At 45.0% G+C, this 19,867-nt stretch overlaps 1 pseudogene; it reads right to left on the bottom strand.

The window, feature by feature from the left end:
• The window catches only part of LOC115072315, a 44,827-nt pseudogene extending 25,441 nt beyond the window's left edge, over positions 1-19,386 (bottom strand).
• Positions 19,387-19,867: the final 481 nt, after the last annotated feature.

Here is a 19,867-nt window from a genome sequence, read left to right as displayed (position 1 = left end):
CAAACATGCAGAAGACCCTGGGCTTGATAACCAGCACTGCAAAGGAGGGGGAGGAGGAGGGGAGGGGGAGGAGGAGGAGGAGGAGGAGAAGAGGATGAGAGAGAAGTGAAAAGCAGGCAAAACTAAGAGCTACATGTCGGCCTGCAACTGATCCACTAGAACTGCACTAAGAGAAGGGGATTCTGGGCAGAAACGGTTCACCACCAAATTAACACAGTAGGTATTCCATCCATGTCTTTAGCATAACTTAAGGTGAACCTACCCTCTTAGTGGTGGTCCTATGACCAGGTGATTGACCAGCTAAACTGGAAAGTTGGGTCTCTAGCCAAGCCACATTCTATTCTGACCAGCATTCTCCCAGGTATTTTTTTGTTTTGTTTTGTTTTGGTTTTTTTGGTTACTGTAACACCTGTACACTTGTCCTCATCAGAGGCTGGAGATCCCAGAAGGATCTAAGCCAAAATGTCTCTGATTCTGCCATAGGCAGAGGATGGGACTGCCAGGAAGGGGGTCTGGTTTTTCCTTATCTCTCATTTCCCTAAAGGAATACCCTGTTCCTAGAAACCATGCTGAAGACATGATCAAAACCTTAAGGGACCTGAACACCTGGAATGGGACCTGTACTGACCAGCTCATCCACCTCCACCCGCTTCCATCCACTAAAGCCTTACTAACTCCATGGCAATGAGACTCAATGGAATCCCATTCCCAGAGACCCCTCCTCCTGTACAGGAGCTCTGCCTTCTTTCTCCCTCCTAAACTTCCTATAATAAAATACTACTTTCTAAAACTCACTCTTTGTGGTTTGTGAATTTCATTCTTTGAAATTCACTATGGCTTGAGCTAGCTGTGGTGGGCGTTGAGTTTCCAGGATCCTAGCCTCTCAAGCCAAGCACAAGAGAGCAGAGAAAGGCTCCATCGCTTTCAGACACCCCGAGAGTCCCATATCATTTCTAGTGCAATGGCCGGGAATCTGGAGGAGGGTGAATGCATGGACCAATGTTTTGTTTTTCTTGTTTTGACTGTACCTCATTTCCCATCCTCCTGCTTCCCTCAGCAACAGGCAGGAAGCATGCTCTGCTCTGTCTCCTAGTTCTCTCTTTCCTCAACACCTCTCTTTTTGTTTTTTGCTCAGGAACTGGGCACATTTGTTTGTGATTAGAGGGGCAGGTAGATGTCTATGGAGAGACCTGAGTCACCCCGCTATTTTCCTTTTCCATCACTTTTGAGGCCAGAAGTCTGTGTGTCCTCTGTGGTCTTGACTGCGGTTTGTGATTGACTGAGGTTTGTGGTTAACTGATGTTTGCATCTAGGTAGGAAAATGTTCACTGGCAGCTGCTGGGAGGACTAGAGCTCTTAGATAGTTGGACTTGGATTCACGGCACCCTGAGGCTGAATCTAGGGGAAGCACAGATCCCACATGTGATCCCAAAGGACAGACAAGTGCTGCTGGAAAGAAAGAGGCCACTGGTGGCAACTGCAGTGCCCAGCCTTGGTGTCCACAATGGCAGAAGATTGGAGATGCTGGTTCCGCAGAGTCGTAATGTTCATCCTCTGCCTGGTGTTTGTAGACCTGGGTTTTCTTTGGCTGAGATAAAATGTCCTTTTTGCCCCTCTAGATATTGCTGCCCCATTGCACCTTAAGTGGCCTTGTGTTTGTTTGCTTGTGTGGCTGTGTTATGGGCAAACCAAAGAAAATGAGCATTTTGATATCATCTCTTTCCAGGCTCATTTAAATGTTACGGTTGTATGGAAGTGTGCAGCAAACACCACTAACCAAGACAACTCCATGGGGGACAGCAGTTTATTTGAGAGCAAACAGACCTCTGGGCTGCCTCTTGGGGAGCAGAGAAACAGCAACCAGCAGGGGAGGTCAGACATCTTTTATAGGCAGTTAAGTGCTTGGGTAACTTTCCATGACGTAGGCTGGGCAGTTTAGCTCAGGATTGGTTGGTTTCCCAGTAAACAGAAGGATTTTCCTGGGGTTAAGTTAGAACCCACCATTTTAGAATGTTGGGCACTGCACTGCCATTTTAGGAGCCTGCCAGGAACCTAACAACTGTTTTCTGTGCTCTGAATCTCTAGATTAATCTAAGATTGCATGTAATGAATTGTAATATGGCTTTCTAATCCTGGTAGCCTGACTGATAGCCTAAGAGGGACTTCACCCTGAGTGCTATCATGGTTGCCTCCTTTGTAGGTTGAGAAATGTGATATGGACAGATTACAAATTTGAAGAAAAGGGTCAAAGAGAGCGTTTAGGGGAATAGTAAAAGTTCAAAGCTCAAGCAAGCTGAGACTCTCCTCACCTCATATAATCTTTAGAAATTGGCTGAGTTGCCTGACATGACCACCAGCTCAGCACTCATTCTAGAGGTTTTTGGATGATGATCCATCACAACAGGTTAGAATCAGACAGGCAAAATTCAGAAAGAATTCATTATGGTCACAGAGCATTAGCCACCTCTGTAAGAGCGAATGGTCCAAAAAGACTCCTTCTTCCTTAGGTGACTAATGAGGAAGGAGAGAACACAGATACCCAGGCCTACGTTGGTAAAGGTATGAAGATGATGACTAATCAATAGTTCCTCCTCGTTCCCATGGTCTCTCATGAGAAAAGGGATAAGAGCTCAGAGAATCTCCAAAGAATGCCCTGGAAAGGGAGACAAAGAATGTCTGGAAAATGTTCCAAGATATGTTCTTTTGTCTGACAAACAGGTAGTCATTTGTCTTCAGCAAAGTCTCCCTTAGACTGTATTCTTACCCACTGGATACCCTCTTCAATCTACAGGCCTTAGGAAAACAACACTCAGACCTGTCCTGTATATAAACTGGAGAATGGAGAAAAATGGCTTACAGAGAGAAGTATTAATTTTAATATGATTTTACAATTAGATTTGTTCTGTAGAAAGAAAGGTAAATGACCTGAAATGTCTTATGTGTAGGCCTTCTTTGCTCTAAGAGACAACCCAGACTTCTATAAGGAGTGCTGTGTGGATGCTAAGCAGGAAAAGGTATCTTAACCTTCTTTCCCTCTCTACCCTCTTGCCATTGCAGAAGATAGGCATTGACTAGATGGGGAGACAGGTAAAGGCTGATCTTGGAAACTTTTCAGAAGACCCTGACAAATGTGTAGAGGACTCACCCAGTCATTTGAACCAACTTAGAAGGATGCAACGTCACTCCTAAATCAGCCCTGACTCCCACTGAAATGACTACTGCTTTAGAAACTGCTCTAATATATGGAGACTACATATATGAAATGAATGTAAATGGAAACCCCATTAGAGGTGAACACAAGTAAAATAGAAAACCAGTTCCTAATAGGGAGACAAGTAATCCCACAAATGATCCCTACTGGGACCCTAATTGCCCCCTGGGGGATGGGAGACAGATACTTTCTGTCTTGTATCTTAAAGGGGCTCTGGAGAACGCTCTCTAAGCCCTTAATTCATGTTGAGTTCTCTCAGGTCACTCAGAGATCTGAAGAGACACCTTCAGCCTTTCTAGATCTGTTGAGAGACGCTTTGGTTAAATATACAAGTATAACCCCTACCTCTATGGAAAGAGATTTGATCTGGAGAGATGGATTTATAATCCAATCTGCCCCAGACACCAGGAGGAAATTGCAAAAGATTCCTTTAGACTTGAACATACCCTAGACAATCTCCTTAAGACTGCTAATAAGATCTTTTATAATTAGGACCAGGAAGAAATTAAAAGGATGGCCGGGTGTGGTGGCAAATGCCTTTAATCCCAGCACTCTGGAGGCAGAGGCAGATGGATCTCTGTGAGTTTAAGGCTGGCCTGGTCTACATAACGAGTTCCAGGCCAGCTGGGGCTACAGGAAGACCCTGTCTTAGAAAAAAAAAATACCCCCCCCAAAAAAAAGAAAAGAAAAAGAAAAAGGATGAACAAAACAGGAAGAAAATGATGGCCCTTGCAGCTGCACAGTGAGAAACCAATGGAGGGTTGGCCCCCAGGAGAAAAGAAAGATAGCTTTGGCCTGCTTTCAACATATTTGAAAAGACCACTTCAAACAGGAATGCCCCGAAGTTTAAAAAAGAAAGCCCCAAAAGCCATTCCCCATCTGCAAAGAAGACGCACCACTGGTAGAAGGCTCTGTGCCTCCAGAGGTGAAGTGAGTGGACCCCCGGATGATTCAGCAAAATGAGCAAGCGGACTGAAGTGGCCTGGGACATTCCTTTGTGGCTCCTATATCCCAGACAGGTATTTCTGAACAGGGTGACTATGACCATAGAAGGAAAACCGATTAGCCTTCTGCTAGACACTGGACCCAGTCTATCAGATCCTAGTCCCCTCTTCTTGTCAGACGATAGTAAAAGGGTATCAGGAAAGCCCCAAACCAGAAGCTTCTCCCAACATCTTAATAATTTCTGAGAGTCCAGCTCCTATGCTAGGCAGAGATTTCCTAGCTTGTTTGTATAGTGCTATAACTTGAGGGCAGAATCTTTGTTTACTCCTGGTAGAGACAGACAGAAACCCAGAGGTCTGGGCAACTCAAGGGAAGATCAACAGAGCCACTACAGCAATTCCAATCTGAATTCATCTTGAAGATCCTACCTCTTTTTCTCATCAGAGGTAAAACCCCCTCCCGTCAAAGGCCCGAAAGGGCTTAACAACCTTAAATCTTAAAACAATCTTAAATCACAGACTCTCCTAAAATCCTTCAGTATTCCTTGCAACAACACCATACTGGGAGTTCAAAGTCCCAATGGGGATCAGAGGCCAGTACAGGACCTTCGCTTAGTAATGAGACTATAGCCCCCACCCATTCTGTAGTCCAATCCCTACATTCTACAGGCTCAAATTCCTGAGGGAACTAAATGGTTCACAGTTTTAGATTTAAAAGATGCTTTCTTTTGCATCCCAGGGGCCCTGATTCCCAACATCTTTTTGCTTTCAAGGACCTCTCAGGTACAACTACTCAGTTAACCTGGGCAGTGCTGCCCCAAGGGTTTCTTGGCAGCCCCCATCTGTTTGAGCAGGCATTGGCAAAGGACCTGCTTGAATTCTCTTATTTTCAATTCAGGTCCTCCAATATGTATATGACACTCTTCTTTGTGTCCCCACTGAAGAGGCTTTGGAGGAGGGCACTAAGGCCCTTCTCAATCTCCTGGCAGACAGAGGTTATAAAGTCTCAAAGTCTACAGCTCAATTTTGCCAGAACAATGTAAAACATTTAGACTTAATTTTGTCAGAGTAGACTAGGGCATTAAGTGAAGAAATGATAATGCCCTTTGTCTTCTGTCCACTCCCTAAGATCCTAGAGTAACTTAGGGGATTCTGGGAGGTTATGGATCTCTGAATATGAGGAGATAGCATGGCATCAGGAACATATTTCCCGACCTGGGAACCAGAGGCTTAACATGCCTTTAATCAGCTAGAACAGGCTCTGCTGAAAGTCCCTCCCTTGAGCTTTCTAGTTGGAAAAATATTTAATCTTTGTGTATCAGAAAGAAAAGGAATGGCCTTGGGTGTGCTGACCCTGGTTCATGGACCTGCCCAACAACCTACAGGGTATATAAATAAGGAATGAAAGCTTATGGCTAAGTAGTGGCCAACTTGCCTTAGGGTAGTAGCAGCAGCAGCCCCCTTAATTCCTGAGGCTACTAAATTACCTTTAGAAAATGATCTGTGTATATTCCTCTGGATGTGTCAGGTCTGTTAAAATCTAAGGGAAATTTCTAACTGATAATTATCTCCTAAGATACCAGGCAGCTGTCCAAGAAGGGCCTGCCATTCAGTTAAGAACTTTCTCCTTAGTCGAGCATGGCAGCACATGCCTTTAATCCCAGCACTCAGGAGGCAGAGGCAGGGGGATCTCTGTGAGTTCAAGGCCAGCCTGGTCTATATAGTGAGTTCCAGGCCAGCTGGGACTACAGGGAGACCCTGTCTCAAAAAAAAAAAAAAAAAAAAAAAAAAAAAAGAACTTGTTCCCTAGGGCTAAAGAGAAGAACGCTGGCTGCTCTTGCAGAGGACCTGGCATAGGTTCCAGCACCCACATGGCGGCTAACAACTTTCGGTGATTCCAGGCGCAGGAAATCCAATGCCCTTTTCTGATCTCCGTGGGAATTGTATGACACAGGTGCACTTACATACATGCAGGCAAAACACTCATACACATAAAATAAAAACAAAAAAGTAAAATAAAAATAAAAGTAACTTGTTCCTCAGTAAATATGGCCATGTTTCTCCCAGAAAAGATGGGGGGGGGGGCGCATAAATACTCTCCCAGAGTTATGAAGTGCAAGAGGATCTTAAAGAGACACTCTTAGAAAATGCAGAGTAGGTGCTCTTTACAGATGGAAGTTTCTTTATGGAGCAGGGAATCCACAGGCCTGGCTGTATAGCAGTCACCATCAATGAGACACCTGAAAGTGCACCTCTTCCTAGCACCAGCACTCAGCACTCAGCCGGCAGAACAGGTGGCCTTGACCTGGGCACTGGAACTAAGAAAGGATCAGAGCATTACTATTTATACAGACTCTAAGTGTGCCTTCCTGGTCCTCCATGCCCATGCCCCTATTTGGAAAGAGAGACATTATCTGGCAGCCTCTGGATCTCTTATTAAATATCCCCAGGAGACTGATCGACTTTTGACTGAGGTCTTTCTTCCTTCTGAAGTTGCAGTAATGTACTGCAAGGGGCATCAAAAAGGTCTAGAGGAAACCTCAGAAGGATACAAAGTGACGGACCAGGCAGCAAAGGTGGCTGCTAGGAGCCCCCTTTCCTCACAGCCAGCAGCCGCATCTCTAGTTTGGGAAGACGCCTTAGAGGAAATTACGTCCACAGTATTCCCAGGAAGAAAAGGAATGGGCCCTTTCTAGGGGACATGCCTTGCAACCCACAGGGTGGCTTCAGACAGAGAAAGGAAAGCTGCTCTTATGTGATGGTAATCAACAGAAAAGTCTTAAAAACTCTTCACCAAATCTTCTACCTGTGGATGAACTCTACTCATCAGGTGGCACTGATACAGGAATATCGGGGTGTCTTTGAGAGTGATAGAGCCTTTCTCAGCTCCGTTGTGCTTAGTTTGACAGACTAGGGTCCCAGAAACACAACAGCCACCAAAGTCACCTCAAGCCAGAGGCTTTTTGGTTCTTATTCCCCGAATTCAAAGAATGAGATTCACAGACTAGAGAGGGTGTTTTAGAAAGGAGTATTTTACTGTAAGGAGCTTAGGAGAGAGAAAGCAGAGCTCCTGTACAGCAGGAGGGGTCGCTGGGAGTGGGACACCATTGAGTCTTATTTGGGGGTTAATAAGGGCATAGTGGAAGGAGGAGCCAGAGGGAGATGAGCTGGTCAGTCCAGTTCTCATTCCAGGTGTCCAGGTCCCTCAGGGTTCTGGTCACACCCTCATATCTCCCAGGTACAGTGTATCATTCGGGAGGAAAGAGACAGGGGGAAAAAAATCCCCAACCTCTAGCTATATCAGAACCAGAGACATCTTTTGATTAGATAGTTCTGGCATCTCTGGTCTCAAGTATGGACAAGTGTCTCGGCAGATCTGAGGAAATTTTCAGCTCCTAGCCGAAAAAGAAACTGGTCACTTTTCTTGTGGAGTCTTTTTTTCCCCCTAAACTGCCTACCCAATTTTTACTTCCCATTGTCGTTAGCACCCCCTTGTATGGATTCCAGGAACTGAACTCAGATCACCAGGCCTGCACAGAAGTGCCTTTACCCACTGAGCCATTTCCTCAGCTCAACGTCATGGTTACAAACCAGGCTGCAGGCTGACAAGATGTCTCAGTGGATAAAGGCTCTTGCCATCAGGTCCAATGACCTGAGTTTGATTCCTGGGGACAAACACGATGTGTCCTCCTGTTGGTTGTTCTCTGGTCTCCATGTAGGTGTCGGGGCACACACCTGCACTCACACTCATACATAAATAAATTACAAATAAATAAATGTTGAAAAAAAAAAAACTGGTTGCTAGCACCAGGCTCATCTCTGGGTTTGAATTTCAACTTTACCATTTATCAAGTGTGAGTGTTTCGGCAATTTATTTGGCCTTCTCCATATATTGCTTTCAGCATTTGCAAAATCAAGTCTATCTCACTGAGGATTGAATGAGCTTATCCAAACGAGGGCTCCATCAACGTCAGGATCTGCTGTGGTCCCCTGAGAAGGCTATGGCTATGCAGGAAGGCCCTTGAAGACTCAGCTGGTTGTCTGCATCTTTTCCTGACAAAAGGTGATTATGGGTAACAGGAAGAGCACAGGCTTTGAATTCCCTGAGATCACATCTCAGTTTGCCAGTTCATCAGCTGGGTGACCTGAGGATAAATGTCCCCCTTGTCAAACTGAAATGCTAATATCTACTTCATAGACTCACCATGCTACCTGAGACAATACATGTAAAGCCTCAAAAAATGCAGGCAGAATCTGGGCTCTGTGTACTATGGAGGCTGTGGAACCACAGCTGTACTTGACTTTGAATACAGCTGTGCAGCTGCTGTGTGACCTTGACAAGGTATTTAGGATTCACAGGCCTCAGTTTTCTCTACTGTATAGTGTGAATAATGATGGTACCTACTTTACGGAGTTATGGTAAGGAGCAGATATGAAAATGCATGTCTTACTCTTGGCCCTGTGCCTGACATATACTTCAATCAATGCCAGTTTATTGCTGTTTGCTAAATAAATGGATGAACCGCAGTTAGACGGTCTTTAAGTATGTGCTCGCTAAAGGATAGACTCAGTGAGGTCTATAATTGCAAACATCCAAGTGGAAGTCAGATTCAGGTGAACCAAACCCATGAATACAAGGAGAGCCATGACCCAAGTCCCTACCTGTTGAGACATGGGGAAAGATTGTTCCAAGAATCATAGGCTGCTGTCTGGGATGATAGTGCATGCCTTTAATCCCAGCACTTGGGAGGCAGAGGCAGGCAACCCTCTCTGTGAGATAGAGGCCAGCCTGGTCTATATAGTAAGTTCCAGGCCAGCTGGAGCTACAGGGAGACCCTGTCTCAAAAAGCAAAAAACAAAAAATGAAAAACAAAAAATCATAGGCTGCTAGAGAGCTGGAGAGATCTTTGTGACTATTTCCTTCTAAATAACAGAAACACACACAGTCAATGTCTAACCAAGCCTGGACCAACCGAGATCCCGGTCATTTTAGTGATTTTTTTTGTCACTGCAATGTGTCGTTTCTCTGTTCTGAATACTCTTCCTGAGAAAATGGAGCTTGTTGCCGGTTCTTACTCTGAGGTATCAGACATTGGTATCCAAACTCCTGCACTGAAAGTTCAAACTGTCATAGGATTAGGTGGATCAGGAAAGGATGGTGTAGAGGCTGCCATCAGCCTGAAGAGGGAGCTCTGAGCCAGCCTGTGACGCACCGGTCTGGAAGCAGTCTCTACCCCAGGTCCTGCCTTGTGGTAGCCTGGGGGGGCCTTCTCAGGCCTCCAGTCAGCAGGTGGCTCCCTTCTCACTGATCATCAAGAAAAACCCAGACCTAAGAGCGAAGGTAGGGAAGCCTTTGGCCCTAATTCTCTTGGGAGGGGGAATACCCGTGTTATCTGTCATTCTGAAACTGCTAAGCTTTGTTGGTTGGTTGGGAATGATCACATCTGCCTTGCCCTTTTTAAAATGAGAAAAAAGATTCTTTGACTAAAGACTAGGAATTCATTTCAAATAAACAAACAGGGGCATGCCTCAATATCTGCGTACCACAGTAGACATCACACTTTTAGGTCTCCTGAGCCCACTGCAGTCCTAAAAAAAGTCAAGCATCCCAAAGAGCTGCTGTTCATCTGGGTTCTATCTACTAGTATCTATCACAAGAGAAATTAATACTGATACCTGGTATCATGGCTCATGCCTGGAATCGCAGCACTCCGGAGATGGGGTCAGGTCAATCTCAGTTCAAGATCAGTCTGGGCTATACAAGACCTTGTCAATAATAATAATAATAATACATATTTAAAATATATGCTATTTAAAACATAGCAATATTCCCTCCTTATATTAGCATAAATGGCATTTTAAAATATTTTATTTTTATTTGTGTGTATCTGTGTCTATATATGAGTGCATGTGCCTGTGATCAGGGAGGCCAGAGGATTCCCTGGAGCTGAAATTACAGGCAGTTGTGACCTGCCAGATGTGGGTGCTGGGAAATGAACTCTGCAAGCACTCAACCACTGAGTCATCTCTCTAACCCTAAATAGCATTTTTAAATAAATAGTATTTTGTGAGAAAAAAATTTCCCAAACAAAAAAAATTTTTGTAAATCTTTCATATTTGGCCTAATATTTAAAAAGGTGAATTTTCCTGTTGTATTCAGTTCATAATGATATCACACATTACGTACCTCTGAAAATAACTGCACCCCAGGACCTACCTGCAAGTTATCACCTAACCTCTATGAACACACACACACACACACACACACACACACACACACACACAAATAAATGAATGAATAGGCAAATAAATAAATGTAACTCTAAAAAAAAAAATCCAAAATGTTTTGACCTTGAGGGCGCCTTGGAAGTGACGGAAGGACACACAAAGGTCCTGGGGCCACCTTTTAAGACACACTGACATACAAGACAGTTCGTCGTGGTGATATTTACAGCAGGATGACTCCTTTTCTGTCTTGCTGCCACTGGCCAGCTTCCCACTAGCACTAGACTCCTGCCAGAGCTTCTGAGCTGATTTTCCCAAATCTGATCTTAGCCTCCCGCGTCCAGCCCACACCCCTGACCCTAGCTCCCTCCTTCCTTTGCTCTAAGACTCACGCCTGTGCCGGGTGCCCGAGGTGGTCTGCACACCCACCCTCACCCCGAGTGCAAGAGATCCGCACAACTAAGTAGTCTGGCCAAGGTGTGGTCCGGGCCCACCTTTCTCTCCCCTCTAGTCTCTCTGGCAAGGTCTCCTGACAAGTTTCTCCAGGAAACACATTCCTTCTCTGGCAGCCTGCCGGCTTCAGCCGTCTCTCAGCAGGAGGTTCTGGGTAAAAGCTGATTTCTTGGGGTCCGTTGTTTCAAAGGTCTGGTAGCTAAAAAAAGGGGTACAGTGTCTCATTGAATATGTTTATTCCTACCAGACAGGCCAATTACATTTCCCTCTCTAACCCCTGTCCACCAACCTCCTCTCCCTGCTACCCCTGTGCTCCCTCCTCCCCCACCTCCTTCTCTCCTTCCACCTCTCCCGCTATCACCCCTCCCTTCCCTCTTTCTTTTTCCGCCTCCTCTCTAACTCTCCTTCCCTCCCCTTCCCCATGCCTCTCTCTCATAAGAACCTTTCTGATTACTTTGGACCCTGGTGAATTCTGACACACCTCCCTATTAAAGGTCCTCAGCCTGATCACATCTTTTGCCCTGTGAAGTTTCAGCCAGTTTTGAGGGATTGGGACTTGGATGTGAGTAGCAGTGTTCAACCTCACAGATACTAATACCAAAAGATGAAAATAAAAACACAGCATCCACGAATGGCCAGGGCTCACACGCTCCCCCCCCCCCCCCCCCCCCCCCCCCCACAGGGCTACTACTTCTGATTGCTTTGAAAACTGAAGGGCACAATCTCCATGAACCAGGACAGCTGCCCAGCCTCTACTTGCCACTCTTATGGAACTTTCCAGAGCAGTTTGCTTTGAGACCCCCTTCACAGCAGTTGTCATTTGGGGTGACTATTCAGTGTGTGATGTTTTAAATTACTTTTAATCATGTAAATATCAACTGTTTATACATTATTCTTTTAAAGCACTTTCACATTGCCCTCAGAATGACCTTCCAATTCTTTACTAAGCAAGACAAACAAGTTTTTGCAAGATCCAGTTCTAACTTGCTTCAAACTTCTCTTTCAACCACTCCCTCTAGGCCTTGAACCTAGCCCTCCAGCAGCATTGAGCTTGGTCTGCCTCAGGCCTTCAGACCCTCTCTTATGCCATGTAGCTTTCTTTGCCTAGAATGTTCATCTTCTCCCCTTCTACCTGCAGTGATTGAAACACACACACACACACACACACACACACACACACACACACACTATCCCAGGCTTGTCACTAGATAATAATTTCTACTTACTCCTTCTAAAACCAACATCTCACACTCATACACCCCACAAAAACACACATTCTAGATAAAGAGATCTACCAGATCTTCCATAGAACCCCCAGACCCTCTCCGTATGGGGGCTTCGAGCTCCCATATTGTAATAGCCTGCCCTCTGACAGCTCCAGCCCTTCCCCTCACCCTAACTTGAAGCCCCTGTATTGTATTAGATGACCCTCTGACAGCTCTGGCCCCACCCCCACCCCCAAACCAGCTGGATGGTGAAGGACCAGAACCAGACCTCACCTTTTTTCTATCCCCAGAGCCTAAGAGGTACTTGAACAACAGACCAGGTACCCAATCCATTTCTTTCCAACCATCCTCATCTTTAGCAAGTCATAAAGCATCTGCCATGACAGAATTATCTGAGTAGGTGCTTCTACCCCATCCCTGGATCGTGCAGGGACTGAAGATTCAACTCTGTATCCTCAGACCAGCAGGGCACCTGATAAGACACTCAACAGATGTTTCCTGAACAGCCTGGACTCCCACAAGATGCCCTGTCTCCATCAAACAGTAAGTTACAGTGAGGGAGTCAGCCACTATGGGCCAGTCAGCACTGCTAGGCCCTAGGAGGGACTGAAAAATCAGAGCAAACCAGGTCCTTCCTCTGTTTGCTTGCACATAGGAGGTGCCCACCATAATTGTTTATTGAGGGCTCTGTAAATGCTTCTCAGTGACTCGGCTGGTTACTTCCATTGCAAGAGTGGCTGAAGTAGAACACTAAGCCACACACTGTGTCTCCCATTCCTCTGGGTGCTTCTCTAACTCTACTTTCCTTCCTGATGACTTTCCCTGGCCATACTCATCCATAGGTAATACCAGGTTCCTAGCACTCTTTCAGTACAGCCCATCTACTGTGTGTGAGTGCCTCGCCCCACCCCTCTTCTCTACCTCACTGACACTTACTCAGGCTCCCAGACTCTTCTCTACCTCACTGACACTTGCTCAGGCTCCCAGAGGGCATACCCCGACCATGTCCAGTCTTATATCATGGAGCAGAAACAAACAGCGATGCTCATATCTTCTGAAGCATGAATCCGTGCCTGGGGTGGCGGGAGAAAGGACAGTTAGTGGCAGGAAATAGGTGTGAGCAGAACAGCCTCCAGAGCACCGGACACACCCTGTGAGATGGCAGATACAGTTTTATTTCCTGTATTATAGAGAAAGTATATGACTGGTGGTGTAATTACATCCTTCATAACTGTTTACCTATCCATTTCTTTCCAACTATCCTCATCATCAGCAAGTCATAAAACATCTGCCATGACAAAATTAATATTGTGAGAATGGCCATACTAACTAAACCAATCTATACAGTCAATGCAATTCCTTTCAAAATTCCAATAACATTCTTCACAGAACTAGAAAAAGAAAATTAAAAAATCATATGGAAACACAAAGAACCACAAATAGCCTAAGCAATTCTAAAGATTGAAAGAACACAGCTGGGGGTATCACAATACTTGACCTCAAAATATGAAACAACACTACAGTGACAAAGACAGCCTGGTACTCACACAGAAACAGACACAGAACAGAGAACCCAGAAACAAATCCACATAGCTATGGCCACCTAATTTTTTACGAAGGCTTCAAAAACATACAGTGAGGGTAGGGCAGGGGCAACAGCCTATTCAACAAATGATGCCAGTAAAACTGGACACCCACTTGCAGAAGAATAAAATTAGATACCTATCTCATCCTGTTCAAAAAAAAAAGGTTCAAAGTGAATCAAGGAAAACATAGGGAATACACATCAAGATAAAGGTTTAGGCAAGACCTTTCTGGACGGAACTCCAACAGCACAGGAAATAGTCCCAAGAATTAACAAGTGAGATTACATGAAGTTGAAAATTTCTGCATGATGAAGGAAACTATCAGCAGTGAACAGACAGCCTACAGAATGGGAGAAGATCTTTGCCAGCTGTACTTAACATAGGGAAGTAAGGTCTAGAATTTATAAAGAACTACAAAAATTAAATACCCCCAAACCAAAATAACCAAGCAGCAAATGGGCTAATGGAAATGAATATACAGATGTCAATAAGTATTTTTTTAAATGTTCAACAAGGAAATGCAAATTGAAACCACTTTGAGACACAATCTCACACAGTTTCTATAAAATGCTGGCTTTACACACCCCTCAGTTTTCTGTTATTGACAGGCACTTTGCAGATGGTATTCACATCAGCAGCACTGCACTATGGGAAATAGTTTCAAAACTATTTTAGAGATGAAGGAATAAAAACTCGGAAAGACTAAGCACCTTGCCCAAGCCCATATATACAAATCAGATAGTTTTATATTGAAATTTGTTTTAATTAGAGGAAAGATAGTTCTAGTTATGTTAAACAGTAGATGCCAGGAAATTAATCCTTTACAAAGTAGAAAGAAGGGCTGGAGGTGCAGGCTCTAGAGTGGGCCCCTAGGAGTAGCACCCAGACCATCTGGTCAAGCTGGTATCCCAACTGCTGGCTCCAGGCTCCTACCCCCCTGCTCATGACCCAGGACCAGGAGCTTCCAAACAATCAACAATATGGACTGTGTGTGGGCAGTGGGACCCTGGGTAACTCCGTCCCCCTAGAGCCATTGTCCTTTTGAATCTTCTGATGGTACTTCTGAATGGTAGATTCTAACCTCACCCAGAACGAGTAAAGGAGGCTGAGAAAGAAAACTTTTACCTAAGCCTCTCATTCAGGAAGGAAGAGGAATGAGGGACAAGATGCTGGGTGATCATTCTACCTATCGGTCTGTGTGCCCACAAGGCAGACATCTGCTAAGAAGCCCCCTCAGAAGAAGCCAATGGTGGAATCCTCCTACCTACATTAAAACTTTGTATGTTGAATCTGTTGGTTTTTATCTGCTTCAGAGAACCCCCTTGTATAAATTCGCCATTGAGGGCTGGACACGAACCTGGCCTTGTTCTGACAGTCTGGAATGCGTGTCAGTCAGGTGCCTCAGTTTGCCTCTGTGCTCCCACTTTAACCTTCACCAACCCCTAAAACACAGATAGCATTGATTTCACTATCTCCCTAACTCCCCAGAAAGTAAAAGTCTTTTGAGCCTGGAGTAGGGCTTACCCTTTTCTCTGTTGTAATCCCAACATCTAGCCACGTGACTTGTACATGGAAACATTCAATCCATGACTGTGAGATGAAGGCATGAGTGTGTTAGGGAGTTTATGACCAGGCTGAACCTCATATGATGTAGACCCTGGCAGGCATGAGCTCCATTGAAAATACCTTAAGGTATGTCAGGAATATCATTCCCCTCGGGGATTGGGTGATAAACCCAGGGCTGTTTCTACATGCCTTGCAGAGGAGAGAACAGAGAAATGTCAGGCCTTTCACAGGCAGGTCCCCTGATCCCTCAAATGAATACTTCCCAAAAGACTTCTTTGCAGATCTGTTTCTACTCTCCATGCTGTGCATCAGTATCTCCCAGGGTCTTCAGTTCCAATGCCAGGGACTGATGGGTTCAAGGTTCATAGTCACCAGCACCCTCCTACCCTACCAATATTTGCTGTGCACTATGCAAGAGTCAGCCCAGCTTTCCTTGAGCTTCTCCTGCCAGCAAGACACTGATAGACACTTCCACGGCAGCATGACTCCAATCGTACCTCCCTCGTCTCAGGGTGGACACTATGACCATCTACATTTTCATGTGGGCAACTGCACCAAGCAGAGTTTGAGAGGCTTGCTCAGGGCCTGTTGCCTGAGGGGAGTAGGACAAGCTTTGAACTAGAGTTTCTAATGTCAGGGCAATGTTCCAGGCACAGCAGAGCTAGCTTTCAGACACCTCTCAAACTGCAGTTCATCAGCTGTGTCACTATGACTGTGCTGCTGACTGCCTGGCCAGACAGCCTGAGCCTGTGTTGTTCACAACAGCATCCTCAGCAGAGCACCAGAGACCTGTACAGGACAGAAACCCAGCTCTTCTATCGGAGGACTGCTTAAAGGAAAGAATGAAACGCATACACAGGAGCAGCTGAGACTCTGCTTTCAGCGTGTAGTGAAGGTCTACACGCTACTTGGCTCTCTGCTGAGCATTTAGAATAATTTTCATGTCTCTACTTTTCCACCAATCTTCATACGAGAATCAACTTCATCTTTCTTAAAAAGCACCCCTCAGCATGTTGCAGGCCTGTGGCAGGAGAGTTGGAGCTTCTGGGAATAGCCTGGAGGGCCCTGCCTGCGTTTGAAACCTTACCAGTCTGTCCTGAGACCTGTGCCCACTGCATCCCTCCAGCCTCCACACCAGCCATGCTGAACTAGCCCACTGATCCCAGACTGGTCTCTTTATCTCAGATCTCTTCCTGTTTTCAATCACATCCCAGATTTGTGTGTGTCATAGACAACAGCTCACTCTACCCACCCTCCATGACATAAAATTCACATAGCATATTCCTCATTTTAATCATTTAAAAGTGTACAATTCAGTCACTTCCGTTACATTCATGATAGCCATGCTCTTCTGCAATCATCATCTAATTCCAGAACATTCATCACCTCCGAAAGAAATCCTGCACCTGTTAACACTCTCCAGTCCCGCTTCCTGCTGCTTTATGTTTCTGCAGGCTTCAGTGTGACTTCTGTGTAACTGATCTTGTAAGACTCCATTCAAAATCATCTCTACTATTTTCCGGATGTTTTCAGGTGGTTCTGTTCACCTTTGTACACACTTTTCTAATTCTTGTGAGTAGACATTTCCTGCCCGCCACCGGTTCTCTTTCTTTCCTCCCATCTTATGAGCATCTCATAGGCAGACAGCTTGCTGTTAGTTATATTTAAAACGTCTAATGTGTCAGGGCACAATAAGCTCTTAGAGATGTGTACTGTTCACAAGGATAAGATGGAAGTCCAGGTACTTGGACTTCAGGCCTGGCTACGCTTTCCAGCTAGTGAACATGGGAAAATTACTTAATCTCTCTGGACTTGGATGCCTTGGATGCAGTGGTAAGGACAGCAGATTCCACACTAAAAAGCTGTTGTGAGACAAAACACTCAAAAAAGTGCCCAGCACATAGTAATGTGTGGAGGTCAAAGGACAGCCTTGGGTGCCAGTCTTCACCTTCTACCTTAAGATCAGAGTCTCTTTTGCTGTTCCCTGCTACTTATGCAAGTCCAGCTGGCCTGAGAGTTTCCAGGGACTCTCTTGTCTCCGCCTCCCATCCTGCTGTAGGAACAAGGAGACTATAGACTCACACCACCCTGCCAAGCTTTGATGTTCTAAGGATTCGGTCCTTGTGCTTGCACAACAAGCAGTTTACCCACTTGGCCAACTCCCTAGGCCAGCTTATTTATTTTTGATACAGGATCATGTCATGTAACCCAACTGGCCTTGAATTAGTGATCCTCATGCCTCAGCCTCCTGAGTGCTGGGATTAAAGGCCTGTGCTACTATACTAGCCACAAGAGATTGTGAGTCAAAATCACTGAAGTCTTGACTTAATAAATGATTATTGTTTTAAACAACTCAACAAGTTTGGAGGGTCATTTGTTATATAACAATTCAAGTTCCAAATGAAGCATGTTGCTATTTGTGTAGTGAAATGCATTAATATTCACAGCAAATAGCTTAAATAGCATCTGAAAATGTCCTGACTTCAGGTCACATATTTGGCTGCGATGCGCATTGTCCAAACTTACAAATTTTAGGGCTAGTACATAGCTCAGTGGCAGACTGCATGCTCAAGCAGGCATAAGGCCTTGAGGTTGATCTCCAGCATCAAAAATGAAAAATGAACTTTTGGTTTTAGAGTGTTCTAATTTTATTTTGGAATTTTGGATGAGAAATTGTGAATGGAGGCTGGTGAGAGATGGTTCCACAGGTAAAGGTACGTGCTGCCAAGCCTGACAACTTAAGTTCTATCCCCAGGACCCACATAGTAGAAGGAGAGAACCAACTCCTGAAAGTTGTCCTCTGACCTCCACACATATGCACATACACATGCATACACTTGTATACCCCACACACACATATGAACATGCACATATGGAGAGAGAGAGAGAGAGAGAGAGAGAGAGAGAGGGAGAGAGAGAGAGAGACCACACATAAATAAAGGTAAAAGCAATGGGACAGTGAGATAGCTAGGCAGGTAAAGATACTTGCCCAGAGAAGCCTGACACCCTGAGTTCAATCCCTGGAACCCGTGTAAAGGTAGACAGAGAGAACCAATTCCTTAAAGTTGGCTTTACACACATGAGCCATGGCATGCATGCACATGCACACACACACGTATACATATACACACACACATCATGTAAGTACACAGACAATAATTGTAAATAAATAAAAATATAAAGAAATTATGGATTGGAGTTGTATGAAGCAAAACACCCGAGGATACATTTTCATCCCCCTATGTGCTTGTCAGAGAATGACTGCACTGGGGAAAAAAGATACGAGCTGAGAGGATTCATTTATTAAAACATCCTTAGCAGCTGGGTGTGATGGTACACACCTTTAATCTCAGCACTTAGGAAGCAAAGGCAAGCAGATCTCTGGGGGTTTAAGGCCAGTCTGTTCCACATAAGAAACTCCAGGCCAACAGGGCTACATAGACACTGTCTCAAAATAAAATAAAAATCCTTAGAGGCTTGAGAGATGGCTTAGTAGTTAAGAGTACTTGCTGCTCTTGCAGAGGACTGGAGTTTGTTTCCCAGCATCCTTGTTGGGGGGCTCACGACTACCTGTGACTCCAGCTCAAGTGGATCTGACACCTTTTTCTGACCTCTGCAGATATACACATATGTACTCTACCCCCACACATAGACACACACACACAGACACACACACACAGACACACAAAACAAAATACTTCTTAAAAAAAGTCTTAAATGTTTTTATATGTTGAAATTGACTTGCTAAACTGTACATTTAGCACATACAGACTTTCTCAACTTCACAGACTTAAAACCAGAGACAGCGTCAGAAGATCAGCTAGGCCAGTGTTACAAATGGGACGAGGGAGTAGGTGTGATGCCGGTTCCCAGGCCTTGCCTGTTCCTCCTGCATCAGAAGCTCGGCAGTGGACCTAGGAACAGTGATGGCTTGGCGGTATTGGGTAGGTCAGACTTTAAGCCAAGTTTCTACACCTATAAAGCAGAGATCTAATACCTGCTTCTTAAGGTTTGGGAGGTTCAAAGGAGATGACGTAAGTGAAGTGTGTGGCACAGAACCTGGTTTAAACTTGGTTCTGCCTTGGATTGTATAATCAAGACAAACCTGGGGACTCCAGGGAAAACGCTGCACAGAAACGCAGAACACTGTCCTTGCTGCCGCCCGAGGCCGCCATGGGAACAGCAGCCTAAGCAGTCATAAAAGCAGCAGAGCTCTAAGCAGAAAAGTACATTTTCCTAAAAAGCTGGCAAAATAGATCCTTTCTTTTTGACTGTTTACAGAGGAGGAAACTGAGTCATGGAGCAGTTAAATAATGTGTCAAAAGTTGTAGCTTCCAAATGGCAGAGCTAAAATTTGAACTCAGGCCATCTGACTCCAGAGAACCAAAGGAATTTGTAACAGTAAGTTTTTTTTTCTTCTTCTTCTTTTTTGGTCTTTTTGAAACAGAGTCTCCCTATAGCCCCAGCTGGACTGGAACTAGCTATGTAGGCCAGGCTGGTCTCGAACTCAGTGAGATCTGCCTCTGCCTCCCAAGTGCTGGGATTAAAGGTGTGAGCCACCATGCCTGGCTAACAGTAAATTTTATCAAGCCTTGCTCACCCTCAAATTAGAGAGGAGGGTCCCTAAGTCCCAAAATTTCTTCCACTCTAAGAATG

The sequence above is a fragment of the Nannospalax galili genome, unplaced genomic scaffold (assembly GCF_000622305.1).
Source record: "Nannospalax galili isolate Female #2095 unplaced genomic scaffold, S.galili_v1.0 scaffold441, whole genome shotgun sequence".
Classification (NCBI taxonomy): Eukaryota; Metazoa; Chordata; class Mammalia; order Rodentia; family Spalacidae; genus Nannospalax; species Nannospalax galili.
This window is presented reverse-complemented; position numbering and strand designations above follow the sequence as displayed.